Genomic DNA, 15,918 nt, shown 5'->3' on the forward strand with positions numbered 1-15,918 from the left:
ATTCTATGAAATAATAACATACTCTGACATGTTGTTATGACATTAAACTTATAGTCATGCCACACGAGTGAGCTCTACTCTGTATTATATTGTAACATGCTATAAAATTTGTTTTCTCTGTTCAACACTAGTATTCCCAAAAATTACATTAATTCATAAATAAATTTTTGAAACATATACTATATAATAAATATAAAATTTTCTGAAAAATACCTGACTTAATCTATTCCCTTACCTGTTTCCTGTGAAGCTTGTTAAAAACCTTAAATTATGCCTGCGACATTCCAAATTCCAAGCCCTGAAATTACATTCACCCTAATTCAATAAACTCAAACCCATGTGTATTAACATCTAACACCTTTCCTGGTTTCACATATTCCAAATAACTGCATAAACCCTTAAATAACTTACTTATACTGATTTTGGGATGGTGCTTAAAAACCCAAAATCAACATTCTGCTCCAGCTAAGTTGTAGAGAATCTCCTTGGGATCAACGTGGTAACTTCTGATTGTTGAAATGGGGGAAAAACGGAGTTGAAATAGAGGAGAGAAGGAGGAGAAACCAAAATCTAGAGAGAGAAAATGGAAAAGAAACTGAAACCCTCACTGAAAATCAAATTTCTTCATATATATATATATATATATATATATGTATAGGCTGCTTGCCACATGCCCTCGTCGACGAGACACATGTACTCGTCGACGAGTAACAGAAGGGTTTTCGTCGATGAAGATAATGAGTTCGTCGATGAACCCTTAATGGCTTGAATTTCTTGCTCTTGGTATCTTCTCGTTGACGAGACACATGTACTCGTCGACGAGACCTAGAAGGATGTTCATTGACGAAGATTCTAGGCTCGTCGACGAGCTTCTTCTGAAGCCTCGTTTTATAATCCCCTTTTCCTTATTTTCTTTTCCTTCATTCTCCTTTTTTCCTTTATTATTTAATTGTTATTATTTTTTTGGGTCTCTACACCCTATCCCTAGGACAGTTAAAGATATTCGTTCTTTTCTTGGTCATGCTGGCTTTTATAAGCAATTTATTAAGGGATTTAGTTCTATTGCAAAAACTTTGTGCACTCTTTTAAAAAATAATGTTGAATTTTTTTGGACAAATGAGTGTCAAAGAGCTTTTGATGCCTGTAAGGAATCGCTTACCACTGCCTCCACTTTGCAACCCACATAGTGGGACCTTCCTTTTGAAATCATGACTGATGCAAGTGACTATGCTTTAGGGGTTGTTTTGGGCTAGCGTGTGAATAACATGTCTTCTATGATTTACTATGCTAGTATGACCTTAAATAATGCCTAGAAAAGTTACACCACTACTGAAAAGAAATTGCTTGTTGTTGAATCTGCACTTGATAAATTTTGGCCTTACATTCTTGGTTCTTCTATTGTTATTTTCACTAACCATTCTGCCTTGAAGTATTTTTTGGCTAAGAAAAATGCAAAACCATGCTTAATCCACTTGATCTTACTACTTCAAGAGTTTAGCATCACCATCAAGCACAAGAAAAGAGTTGAGAATGTGGTGGCTGACCACCTCTCTAGATTGCCATCATCCTTTTCTCCAAATGCCAACCCTCCTCTTGATGATAGTTTCCTAGATGAGCAACTATTTGTGGTTCAAAAAGCTCCCTGGCTTGCTGACATAGTCAACTACTTAGTGATTGAACAAATGCCTTCTGACTGGTCTACCCAAGATGAGCGATTTTTCTCTAAGGTACAACATTTCTACTTTGATGATTTGTACCTTTTCAAATATTGTCCAAATCAAATGATTCGAAGGTGCATTCTTCATGATGATTTTTCTTCTGTGTTGAGATTCTATCATATGGGTGCATGTGTTGGTTATTTTTCAGCTAAAAAAATAGTAGCTAAAATTTTTCAAAGTGGGTTGTACTGGCCTTCCATGTTCAAAGACGCTTACAATTTTTGTAAGGCGTGTGGGTTTTGTCAAAAAGTAGGATCTATTAGTAAAATATACATGATGTCTCTTTCCCCTATTCTTACCTTAGCAATTTTTTACTATTGGGGAATTGACTTCATTGAGCCTTTCCTGATCTCCTTTGGGAACACCTTTATTTTATTGGCTGTGGATTATGTCTCAAAATGGGTTGAGGTTGTCACTTGCAAAACACATTACCACCACGTTGTGCTCAAATTTTTACACTCTCTATTTGCTCGTTTTGGCATACCTTATCATTAGTTATGGGGGTACTCATTTTTGCAACAAAGTATTTTCTTCACGCATGAAGAAATATGGCATCACACATAAAGTTTCCTCCTCCTATCACCCCCAAACGAATGGGTAAGGTGAATTGGAAAATAGAGAGACAAAAATAATTTTGGAGAAAACTATCAATCTTAATAGGAAAGACTGGTTGGTTAAGCTTCTCTATGCCTTATGGGCTTATAGAACAACTTTCAAAACTAATATAGGGATGTCTCCTTATAGATTAGTTTATGGAAAAGCTTGTCATTTACCTATTGACATTCAGCATCGAGCTCTTTGGGCTATAAAACATGTTAATATGTCACTTGAAGAAGCTTCAGGGTTGAGAAAGTTGCAAATAAATGAATTGGATGAAGCTCATCAAGATGCATATGACAATGCCCAGCTAGCAAAGGAGCGCACGAAGATTCTACATGACAAAAAGATCCACCCCAAGCATTTCACACTTAGCCAAGAAGTTCTTCTTTACAACTTTTGTTTACATATTTTTCTTGGTAAATTGAAATATCGTTAGACTGGTCCTTATACTATAACTAACATTCATTCTCAAGGGGTAGTGGAAATTCAGAATCCGAAGAGTGGTACATCCTTTACGGTGAATGGTCAGGGCCTTAAGCCGTTTATTTCCATTTATGATCCAGGTGATGAAATTCTATTTGTATAGAAACCTTGTGATTGTTGAGTGTTGTTTTCTTTGTTTTTATTTTAGTGTTTTTGTTTGTGTGTTTTTTTTTTAGTTTATTTTCTTTGTTTAGTTCCTTGCTTTTTTTTTCTTTGCATTGTTTTTCTTCTCTATTAGCACTAAGAACACTGTTTGCTTAGTTGGGGGAGGGAATTGCATGTTGCAATTGTGTGTTACCACGTTATAGAACTTTAAGGTGATTAGGCTGAATGGGTAAACCGTTGATTCATAGCTTGATAGTGATTGTTATTGAATTTTTTAATGCATGATGGACAACATTTCTTGCATAAGCATTTCATTAGGATACTAATGAATCATGGATGGTGATAGCACTTTCTGATTTTTAGTTTTGGACGTATGTTGAGAATGATTCCAGAATTCATTTTTATGGGATGAAAGGCAAACATATTAGGAGATTACTATTTGCTTACCTATGTCATGATCAGAATAAAGAAAAGTACATTGTAGGACTACTGAACTGTGCCTTGTTGAAAAAAAAATAATAAAAAAATAAAAATAAAAAACCATTACGAGTTTGCTTTAGTGGTAAGGGTGACTATGCTTGATTCCCCATTGTGTAAGTCTGTGTATGTAAAAAACCAAAAAAAAAAAAAAAAAACAAAAACAAAAAAACAAAAAAAAAAGGAAAAATTTTGCTTTAGCAAGTAAGGGCAACTCAGTGAAATTTCTTGAGCAAAGGGTTAGAAACAGTTGCCAAAAGTTTATAAGCCGAGAAGTCAATAAATAAATGGCTTTAAACAGAGATGGAGTGAAAACTGTTAGACCCTTTAGCTTTGTGGTAGTAAGGATCAATCTTTAAGTGGAAAATATTTAGGATGCTTGAAAAAAGAGTATACGATTGTGATCTTCCTAGACTTTTGCCTGAATCCAGTGTAGATGAGATTCTGAGTAGTCCATTGAAGTTGTGATAAGTCCCTAAAATGCACTATTTTAGGCCCCCATTTACCTTTGTTTATCCTCATTTATCTTGTATGTAACCCTTTGTTAACATAGTTCGGAGTTATGCAAGGTTTATTTGTGTTTCAAGAAATACAAGTTAAAACTGAGGAGTTAAGCATTATGAGAAACCAAGGGAGTATTTAGGACAATTACAACTCAAATCAGATGTTCAACCAAGCTCCTAGAGCCCCAACACACATCAAAGGAGAAAAGACTTTGTTCGACCATATGGTGCGACTAGCCACACAAGGGGCAACTAGATCACAAGCTGCATACTCCAAGGTTCAGACTGAAGACAAAATGTTGGAAGGTTTGACCAAGTGACCCTCAAGGGCAACCAGGTCGAGACACTGAAGTTGACTGAACCAGAGATACTGAGAGTCTCAACCAAAAGCTCGACTAGGGAGACCATGAAGGGTGACCAAGTTGAGTTCCTGAGATTTCATGAAGATCGAGATCCTGCAAGTCTCGACCATCAAATCAACCCGCAAGACCTAATGGTGCGACTAGGTTGAGAGGATCTTAAGTTGAATTCTTGATTTCCCATGAACCTCGACCAGGGCAGGATCAAGGGAGAATAGGGGTGTAACCTGATCGACAGCGACGATCTTCTACACGAGATTTTGGCAGAACTTTCCTATTTTGAAATTCAAACCTTGTACGCCCTAATTGGTATAAATATTAGCTTTGAAGATGTTCTTAGGGTTCCTCTTTGGCCTCTTTTAGGTTAGTGATAGACTTGAGACGTCATTGAGAGCCACTCAGAGTAGAAATTAGTTTAGATTTCAATACTTGTTCCAGTTTGTGCTAGAAGTCTTCGAAGGCATGTGACAACCTACGAAACTCTTGTGCTTCTAAGTAGATAGATGATCGTTTGGTTGTAGCTCCAGTCATTAGTGACAAACAATTTGAATGCAATGGAATGATCTTTTACATGCTTTCATCTTTACTACTTTCCTTTACTTGCTTTCATTTATATGCTTTCCTTTACTACTTTTTTTTTTTTCATGCACTTTTAATGTTTGGATTGTGATGAAGTCTTAGAGTTAGGATAACACTACTATCGATTCAATCAAAAATATACGTAGTAGGCTACGAATACTAAAATGGTTTTTTGCGATTGTTAAGATAGGGAATACTCCGGTTCTTGATATTGCTTCGGACGATTGGTGCACCCTTGCTACCCTCTGCCCTCAAATGGTTCCTTTCACCGTTTAGCCTAATATGGATAGCTAACCAAACACAGTTTACTCATACAACAATCTAAGTCAGATTCATAACTGAGCACTGCTTTGTAACAATAGAGTTAAAGTATAATTTACATGCTTTCACTAGGTTGTTTGAAAACCCCATCAAAATCTCTCATTTTCACTTTCTTTTACACAAATTTTTAATAAACTAGATTAGAAGTAGTTCATAACTACACTTCAGTCCCTGTGGATCGACACCCAACTTTCTCACTTTCTATAGAACTTGGGATTAGTTAAGTTTTATAAATAGTACTTTTGGTAGTTAAGGACCTAAGCTTTGGAGAGCCTACCAAACTTTGGCATCATTGCTGAGGACAAGGTAACGGTTATAAAGCAATTTCTAGTTTAGTGTATTATTGATTTTATATTTTTTTATTTATATTTTTGTTTTATATACTGAAGTCATGATTCTGTGTGCTTTAAGTGTGTATGTTGGATCAGTGTTCTCTACATCCTGAGTTAGTACTTATAGACCTTGAGATTGAGAGATCTAGTAGGTCCCTTAGGAAACCCACCTCTAATCTTGAGTGTGCTAAGTCATCCGAACCAAAAATAATGGCTGAACACAATCCAGTTCCCGTCGCTAAAATCCTGGAACCCCAAACTCCCTGCCAACCTGTGGTGGATGAGCAATGTCTTAGGTCTCTTGGGGACTACTTTGTACCCAATAAGTACGCCTCGCAGTCTTGCATTCGGTTCCTGGATATATTCAAGATAAAGTCTTCTATCATCTCGATGCTTCCCAACTTTTATAGGAATTGTAATGAAAATCCTTATAAACATCTCGATGAATTTCTTGAAATATGTTGCACCATACGCATCCATAAATTCGATGATGATGCCTTTCGCTTCAGGCTTTTCTTGTTCTTTTTGAAGGATAAAGCCAAATGATGGCTGGCGTCCTGAGAGCCGAACTCGGTAACCAACTAGGCCACCATGCAACATGAGTTATTAAAGAAGTACTTCCCAAGTAGGAAGACTAACCAGTTTAAGAGGGTCATTACTAGTTTCTCACAGTTGGATGGGGAACAGTTCTTCGAGACCTGGGAGTGTTTTAGGGACCTATTACATAAATGTCCACACCATCAGGTCTTTAAGTGGCAATTGGTTCAAACCTTTTATGAAGGATTAGCTGCATGAAATCGGTCAATGGTAGATGCTTCTTATGGAGGTACTTTCTTCACTAAACACGAGAAAGAGGCCTGGGTTCTCTTCGAGAACCTCGCCAAAAATTCTCAGCAGCATGTAGTTGCTGCTCGTAGACTATCCTAGCCTTCCACCTCCAAACGTAAGGGAGTTTATGAGTTTGCTGCGGGCCATGACCTTGCACCCACACTGTACACCATAGTTCAAAATTTAGACCAATTCCTATCCTTAGGATAGCAATCGCAACCCGTGGCGTGTGCAGAGGTATGTGTCATTTGTGTTGATCCTTCCCATTCTAGTTATAATTTCCCACATGCACCTTCCTAGCATGAGCTTGTGCAAGAAGAAGTCAAGGCTACCCAAAAATTGTACAATAGACCATCTAATGACCCATATTCAAACACGTACAATCTTGGATGGAAACAACATCCTAACTTCTTCTAAAGGCCACAAGCTCCAAGTTTCCAATCCCAAAGACCTCAACAAGATTCTAATGCTTCACATCCTCATCTATACCATAGTTCTCAAAATAATCCTGTTTCTGCCCCTAGACCTTCATTGTTTCAACAAACATCTCCCCCTCAGCCCAAATATGATACATTTCAGGAGACAGTGTTGAAAGCCCTCAAGGGCATTGAGGCTGATCATCAAGTAGAGTAGCAACTAATTCACTCTCACTCCCAATCAAATGCAAAGCTGGAAGCCACCACGGGGCAACTAGTTTCCTCTTTGAGTAGGAGAGATGAAGGCAAGTTTCCAAGTCAGCCTCTAGTTAACCCTAAAGGCCAATACAGGGTAGAATGTGAATCGTACGCTAGTCCATTGTCGTATCATGAGCAGGCCCAAGCGGTGACCACTTTTTAGGGTAGTAGGATGGTAGACAATAGGGCAGAGGAGCAGTTGAGCGAGGATTAGAATGAGGGGGGATGAGGGTAGAACCCAATGTTGAAACTTGCTCCACTTCCTCCTCTAGTTTAGTAATTAATCCCAAGATTTCAATTTCGATGGCTGGAGGGACAAAGCCGCACTATGCCCTTCATAGGGCATTTCATGTTTCTCTAGCTCCATACCCTGCAACTCTTCAAGCACCCTCTTTATTTAAGAAGGAGACCACCAATGAGTCCATCATGGACACATTTAGACAAATTAAGGTCAACAAGCTTCTTTTAGATGCTATTAAGCAAACACCTGCATATGCAAAGTTCCTTAAAGAACTGCACATGTAGAAGAAAAAGTTGAGGGTGCATACAAATAAACAAGTGAGGTTGGCCAAGCAAATTTGCTCAATGATATTAGGTCACCTCCCTCCTAAACTAAAAGACCCCGATACTCCTACTATCTCGTGTGTAACTGGTAATTACACCATTTATAGGGCTCCTTTAGATTTAGGGGCAAGTGTGAACATCCTTTCAAACTCAGTCTACAAGCAGTTTAACTTAAAAGAGCTGTGAAAACTAAGGTGAGTCCCAAGAGGGGGGGGGGTGAATTGGATTTAACAATTTCTTTTACTTCTTTTTAATGTTTTCTTGACTTCTTGTTGATTTACCAAATACACAACCAATAGTTGAAAATAATATCCAATGCACAACCATATACCGATAAAGTACTTAAACAATCAAGTAATCAATCAATCAACCAAACCAATCAATTTTTTCAATCAACCACAATATTCAAACTAAGATATAAGATTCAACTTTTTTTTGTTTGTAGCACTGTATATATGAAAGTTTGATTCAAGCCTTGTTGTTGATGCAAGCTCTTTGATAATGAATTTGCTTTCTCAAAATGAAGTGCAATATAAAATCCAATACCCTTTCCAAAAGCGTAGACGTTAAATAAACTTTCAGTTAAAGAGTCTTTAGGTGTTTCATCAATCAACGTACTCCCTTACAATTTTTGCAAAGTATGGATCAACTAACATACTTCCTTTCGGTTTCCGAAATTCCAAAAACAAATTAAGCTTAAGTTTACTTAATATCTAATCCTCATAGTATATGATTAAGAATTTAAAACATCCATGTAGTTTATGTATGCTAAAAGTAAAGAGAGTAAAGGAAAGAGAGAGAAAACGGGATTTTATGAGGTTCGGCTTATACACAGCCTACATCTCGCCTTTGGAAAACCATCAAAGGATTCACCAAACTAGTTCCTTTACCAGGAGGAACAACACCGTTTACACACTCCTTTAATAGGCTAGAGCCTGCCTCTCCAAGCGATATCCCCATGCTTAGCCAATGGTCCAAACACCTTGGAATCGTCAAAAATATTGCAAGAATACAAAAGAGTAGCTGCATACAAGAATACTCTCAAAATAGAGTAGATTAGTATAGGTTCAGCACTAGGTACTTCAACAATTTAAATACCAATATGAAATAGAATTGAAGCTCAAGTATAGAGATCACCAAGGAATCTTTAGTGATTGAGAAAACTTTGTATGAGAACCTTAGGTTGATGTTTCAGCAACAATTATGTCACGCCCCGAACCCTGAAATGGGACCCAGGGGTGAATTAAGTAACCTAACCTGTCTTTGTATCAATATAAACCATCCATGATACCATATACAAGAGGGTCCGACCCTGTGGGGTAACGGATGCCCTATATACATACATACATAACATGTCCATACTCATCAATATACGCAGCGGAATACAGTCTTTCTTTACATCAAACTGTACCATACCAGAGTCTATACCATACAAGGTTAAACATACCTACAAATACTATACATATCACAGGTGTCTACAAAATCCATCAGTACAACCCGGTACAAAATTCGTACCTATCAGGTACTAATAGTAGCTAAACACACCCCCCGCTTCCGGATGCTAGGATGCTAGTTTCGGCTACCCGAAGGACCTAAAAAGCATTTGTATATATTTGTGGTGAGACACCTCTAAGTAAGGGAGAAAACAGGTTATATCAGCGTGTGGCATACCAATGTCATTTTCATACTTTATAACACATACATACGATACAGTTTGAAACACATACGTACAGTTTCAAAACAAGTTCCATACATTCCTATACAATTCCATACAGTTCGATACAGTTCCAGTATTTCCACAAAATCCATTCCAGTTCATACGATACTCAAATACATACATACATACATATGGTCAGTGTCGTCACACTACTCACAACTGCACAAGTCACCTAGTCTCACAGCGGTTACGTTCCAACACATTAAACTATGAAGGTTTCCGACTCAGGCCCAATAGTGAATCCATTGCTACATATGCAACTACACAAGGTCACCTGGTCTAACCCCGATTACGTTACCATGTGCAAACTACGCTGCATCAACCTAGGCCCACTGTGGTCCGTTGCTACATTCGGTGACCAACCGAATCATACTGGTGATATTTCACACCCCGGATATAGAGCCGGTCACTCTTGCCCATGGTAGTTAGCCATTATAGGGCACAGCGTACGGTAGTTAGCTACCCCTAGTTGTTACGACGTACGGTAGTTAGCCGCCCCTAGCCGTTTCGGCGTACGGTAGTTAGCCGCCGCTAGCCGATTTTCATAAAACCTGGAATCACTTTGGAACCCTGTACATTTCAGGGTATGGTAATAAGCCGCCACATAGCTATTTTTCACAAATACCTGGAACATTTACATACAAACACACGTACCACACTTATTTGGTTTACGGCAAATCATATCGTTTACAATTTCAAGTATACAGTTTATGCAAATATGGATTATGGTCACCTCAATAATACAGTTTAAATAACATAAACAATTTTCAAATCAAATAAGAGATGATACCTGAAATCCCCCAATTTTCCTGAAAACTATAACCCAAAAATCCCGTGTTTTTACCTAATGGATTCCCCTAAATAAGTAGTCAAAACATACATACGATCCTAGCCCACATGCTTACCGATCCTGATTTCGAAAATGAACTGATATAAACAGAATCCCCTTACCTCAACCTGAAACCGAACCACGAACTCTATGGCCCTCAAAACTATGAACAGAGACTCTGAAATCTACAAACCACAATACTAAACATGCTTATAATCCATACTACTACACATATACCGAACCAGAAACGAAAACCAAGCCTTACCTCGATTATGCCTCGAAACCCAAAAATGCTTGAACTGAGATTCCGATCCACAGAAATTGTAGAGAATCCCTCCATGATCCTCATGGTAACCTCAGATTTCCGATTCTATTAATGACCGGCCAGGAAATCAAGAGAGAGAGAGAGAGTTTAGAGAGAGAAAGTAGAGAGAGAGATGTGAGTAAACTTAATGAAGAAGAAACCAAATTTTCCTTTTATGCCCCCTTTGACCCGCCTGGTTTTTGTTGACGAAAAGTACCTTTGTTGACGAAAAGTCAAGGATTTCGTCGCGGATGTCGGCAGCCTCGTCGACAAAGTCTGATATTTAAACTTTTCCAGACCTCTCGGCTTCTCTTCGTTGACGAACCTCTGAATTTCGTCGACGAAAAGTCTACTGCCTTCGTCGACGAAATCTGGCTTCGTCAATGAAATCTGCAGGAATCCATTTTCTATTTTCCGGGTTCTTACAAATTCAGATGATTTCCCCTCAACAAGAGTATGAGCAATAGAAAACTTTGAGAGAGATTGAGAGATTGAATGCAAGTTTTCTGTGTAATTACTTGATTATTAATTTCTTGGGATTAAGGTAGTATTTATAGACTTTTTAGAATTAGTTTCCTTGTTCCCCAAGCTACTTGGAGTGTCCACCATGTTTTTATAACGTTCATATTTGAAAAACTAATTTTTAGAAAATTTCCCGTTGGAGTTTAAAATTCGAAATCTCGTGGAGTCGGTTGGTTGGACAGGCGATTGGGTAGTGTTTTTGATAGGGTCAGTTAGCTGGATAGGCGGCTGACACCTTTCTATCTGCCAGAAATAAATTCAATTAATTTGTTAGTTGGCTGGCTTGACCACATTCAAAAATTTTAGTCGACTAGGTGTGTCAGTCAGCTAACTGATCCCAGTGCAAATCATCAGTCGACTGGGCAGTTTATCCATTCTGGTGTTTTGTTAGACGGCTGGCCAATCTCAGTGTAATCTAGTCAGTCAACCGATCAGTCTATATTTCTATTTTTTCATTTTTAGTTTTCAAAATTAGTTTTTCTCTCTTGATTTGATCTTTCATAAAACATTTTTCGGGGTTTTAAAATAGGTTTCTAAGTTCATAAATATCCCCTAAAGAGCTTCAACAATATTTCAAAAGAATATTTAAACATTAAAACACTTACATAAAGACTTCTAAGCCATTTTTCATTCTTAAAAACTTAAGTCTTCATGCTTTGGTCTGCTACTTGTCTTCAAGTTTTAAAATATCATCTTGAAATCCATGTTTTAAGCTTAATATGATTAACTTTCTTTGAAATATAAGCTTTTAGCACATTCTCTTTCTTAAACCCTAAAATATCATTACTCAACAAATATGTTAAGTTTCACTTATTTGTTAGCATCAAAATAGGATGTTAAGCCTTGTAAGGCCAATAATCTTCCCCTTTTTGATGATGACAAACAATGAGCAAAAATATGAGTAAGCCTTAAAAAGACTCCCCCTTTCAATAAGCATCATCTCAACATATATGTAATTTTAAGATTAATATCAACACCAATTTCAATATCATACAATATCATGCTCATCACATCATTTTAAGATCATTCAATGTCAAATACTTCTCCCCCTTTGTCAAATACTTCTCTCATGTCAAATACTTCTCCCATTTTGGCTTCATATGTCATGTTCAATATTTCAAAAATTTTCAAATACCAAGCTCAGTTTTTCAATTTTTGCTCAAAACTTCTCCCCCTTTTGATATCATTAAAAAAAGAGTAGGATATAAACAAAATAAATCATATTTTTGAGCATATGACTATCAATCATGCATATCAAGTATATGATACCAATTAAGATTTTCATTAATTTTAATTCCAATTGAACTTTTGAACTTTTAATACCAATTGAAACATTCAAGAATTATACCAATTGAAATTTTATGATACCAATTAAAAATAATAATTCATGATACCAATTTAAAACTTAGGGAAAAATCAAGTAATGAATCATAATACTCCCCCTGCATTTAACACATTCAGATTTTATACCAATTATGCTTTCTAAATTTTTCGTCCATGTTTAAAACATTTGATTCATATCATATATATGCTCATAGATATCAAATATCAATATTATATCAATGTTACATCATACTTATGGATATAATTCTACTTGTCATGCTCAAATATCAATTTATATATTCATGGATACTAATACGCTTTATAGATACCAATGTAATGTCACAATATGCACAACTCATGAATACTATATTATTTAGATGCAAATTTTTCCATTTTATCCGTGATGATCCATCATAAGCATCAATTTCATATTTATATATCAATAGCATAATTCATGCTTCAAAAATCATGCTTAATAGTTCCATGCTCAGATTTTCAATACATAGTAAGCCATTAAATCATCAATCATTTTCATTGTCTATAGAGATTTCAAGACATCAATTTCAAGATATACACTGGTATCATATCACATTTATATAAGCAAGGAGTATATCATATCATGTGCATTGTACTATACTTTTTCTTGGATTGTTCTTATGTTGCTCAAGTATTTTATTTCAAACTTGTTTAGCAATTTTTCCTTTAGTCAATCGGCTGAGCTTCTATCCAGTCGACTGACCTATCCTTTCTCCTTAAAGGTGTTTGTTCAGCCAGTCGACTGATCTTGTGGTCAGTCGGTTGACCTTCACAATCTTTTTGCCAAGCTTTCTTCTACTTATGCAACAAGTTTTATTAGCTTCAGATATTCTTTTCTTTTGATTTCATATTGACATCCAAACTTTATGTATCTTAATGCTTTCTAGTTTAAGGCTTGTATGAATCATTCATTAATTGAGGCCAACAATTTTTTTTTTTTTTGTTTTTATTTGTTTTAATAAGATAAGCTCTTAAACTCTTCTTTGAGATTTTCCAAGCAAGGCTTTTTATCTAGGTACCCATACTTTCTTGTGTCCCGATGGTTTATTAAAGGATGTTTTTTTTTTACTTTCCATACTTGTTTAGTTTTTACACCCTTTCTCTTAAATGGACATTCAAACTTTATATGTCCCTTCTTTTTACATAGATAGCATGTGGTGTGAGTGTAGGCATTTGAGGAGGTGCTAGCATAATCTTTAGATTCCTTTGTAAAGGATCGCATGTAAGATTCGTTTTCCTTTTATTTTCAATTCCATTGAACCCTGTGCCTTCTTTATATAAAGTCATTCTTTGTAAGCCAATCATTTTGTCAAAAATTTCTTTTCCTTTAGTGAAATTGTAAATGATTTTGGCTTGATCCTCAATTTCCTTTTTAAGATCATAAATTTCAGAATTCTCTATATTTTTACCATTTTCTTGGTTTTTAAACATCTTAGTAATTTTATCCTCAAATTTAGAAATATATAAGTATTTCTCATTCTCCATAGAAGTTTGGGATCTCGAGTCTTCTACTTCTTTCGTCAATTTTTCATTCTTGCTCTCTAATTTCTTGATTTTCAAGTTTTTTTTTTTTTTCAGCAAGATTTTTAGACTCTAATTCATTCATCACAGCTTCATACTTATTCTTTATTTTCTTGATTTTTTATTCTTTATCATTTTTAGCAAGCTTGATTGATTCTAGCTCTTTCATCACTCTATCATTCTTGTTTTTCAATGATGTCTTTTGTTTATTTACTTTGATTAGCATCTTATGTACTTTGAATAAATCATTTTGTAATTCTTCATAAGATGGCATACACTCATCATTGGATTCATTTGATGGATCACTACAAGAAATCTTTAAGGATTTGGATGAGGAGCTTTCCTCATCATCCCAAGCCATAAAGCAAGTATAAGTAACCTCTTGGTCACTTGATTCATATTCCAAACTACTTATACTCAAACTATCCCAAGTAGTGGCTTTCATGGGCTTTTTTCTTTTTCTTCTTAGAATCTTTCTTAAGTAGTGGACATTCCAGTTTTATATGTCCAGCTTTGTTGCAATTATAATATGTCGGGATTTTATTCTTTGATTTCTTTATATTAGTTTCTTCTTCATCTGATTCAGAGTTTTGGTTTCTTCTTTTGAATTTGTTCTTCCTTCTAAGGATTTTTGCAAGTTTCTTAGAGATATAGGCTAGTTCATCTTCATCCATCTCTTTATCCTCATCACTACTAGAGTTTTCTTTTGAGGCTTTGAAGGCTATAGATTCTTGGGCTTTGGTTTTTCTATTCCTTTCATTCATTGACATTTCATATGTGAGGAGAGAACCTATAAGTCCACCTAAAAAGGTATTTTTCCAAATTTCTTCCTTCAATTATTCAGTGGCTTTAGATTCCCATATAGGTGGAAGACCTATAAGAATTTTTCTAATCATCTCATAGGTAGTGTAGGTTTTTCCTAAGACATTAAGAGAATTGATTATGTAAGTGAACCTTGTATACATGCTAGTAATTTTTTCACCTGGATTCATTTTGAAAGTTTCATATTCACTAGTTAGCATGTCAATTCTATTGTCTCTAACATCAATGGTTCCTTCATAAGTAACTTCTAATTTAGCCCAAATTTCTTTGGCTGTTTTGCAAGTCACGACTCTATTGAATTTGTTAATATCTAGAGTACAATACAAAACATTCATAGCACTAGAATTTACTTGCAGAATTTTATAATCTATTTCAGTCATGTCCTTTTTCTCCTTAGGGACTTGTTTTTCATCTACTAGTTTGGTAGAAATAGATCACCATCCGTGACAACCTCCCAAGCTTTCCAATTCATAGTTTGAAGATAAATTCTCATCCTTTATTTCCAAAATGTAAAATTTAAACCACAAAATATGGGTGGCCTAGTTGAGGATTGTCCTTCTCCAAAGGGAGCTACGCCTAAGTTTGCCATTTAGATCTTTATATAACTACTTGTTAGAATTTGTTATAACCCCGCTCTAATACCAATTTAAAACTAAGGTGTAGTCCCAAGAGGTGGGGGGGTGAATTGGATTTAAAACTTTCTTTTACTTCTTTTTAATTTTTTCCTGACTTCTTGTTGATTTACCAAATACACAACCAATACTTAAAATAACATCCAATTCACAACCATATACCAATAAAGTATTTAAACAATCAAGTAATCAATCAATCAACCAAACCAAATAATTTTTTCAATCAACCACAATATTCAAACTAAGATATAAGATTCAGCTTTATTTTTTTTGTAGCCCTGTATATATGAAAGTTTGATTCAAGCCCTGTTGTTGATGCAAGCCCTTTGATAATGAATTTGCTTTCTCAAAATGAAATGCAATATAAAATCCAATACTCTTTCCAAAAGCTTACACGTTAAATAAACTTTCAGTTAAAGAGTCTTTGGGTGTTTCACCAATCAACGTACTCCCTTACGGTTTCCAAAAAGTATGGATCAACCAGCGTACTCCCTTTCGGTTTCCGCAATTCCAAAAAAACATTAAGCTTAAGTTTACTTAATATCTAATCCTCGTAGTATATGGTTAAGAATTTAAAACATCCACGCAGTTTATGTATGCTGAAAGTAAAGAGACTAAAGGAAAAAGAGAGACACCAGGATTTTACGAGGTTCGGCTTATACCCAGCCT

At 35.8% G+C, this 15,918-nt stretch overlaps 1 non-coding gene across 1 annotated transcript; it reads right to left on the reverse strand.

Annotated features, from left to right (window-relative positions):
• Window positions 1–6,117: 6,117 nt before the first annotated feature.
• LOC131147411 (small nucleolar RNA R71) lies at window positions 6,118–6,223 on the reverse strand. The gene has a single exon (XR_009134793.1). It is a non-coding gene; the product is annotated as a small nucleolar RNA R71 (small nucleolar RNA).
• Between the last annotated feature and the right edge of the window lie 9,695 nt (window positions 6,224–15,918).

Source organism: Malania oleifera, chromosome 1, assembly GCF_029873635.1.
Source record: "Malania oleifera isolate guangnan ecotype guangnan chromosome 1, ASM2987363v1, whole genome shotgun sequence".
Taxonomy (NCBI): domain Eukaryota; kingdom Viridiplantae; phylum Streptophyta; class Magnoliopsida; order Santalales; family Ximeniaceae; genus Malania; species Malania oleifera.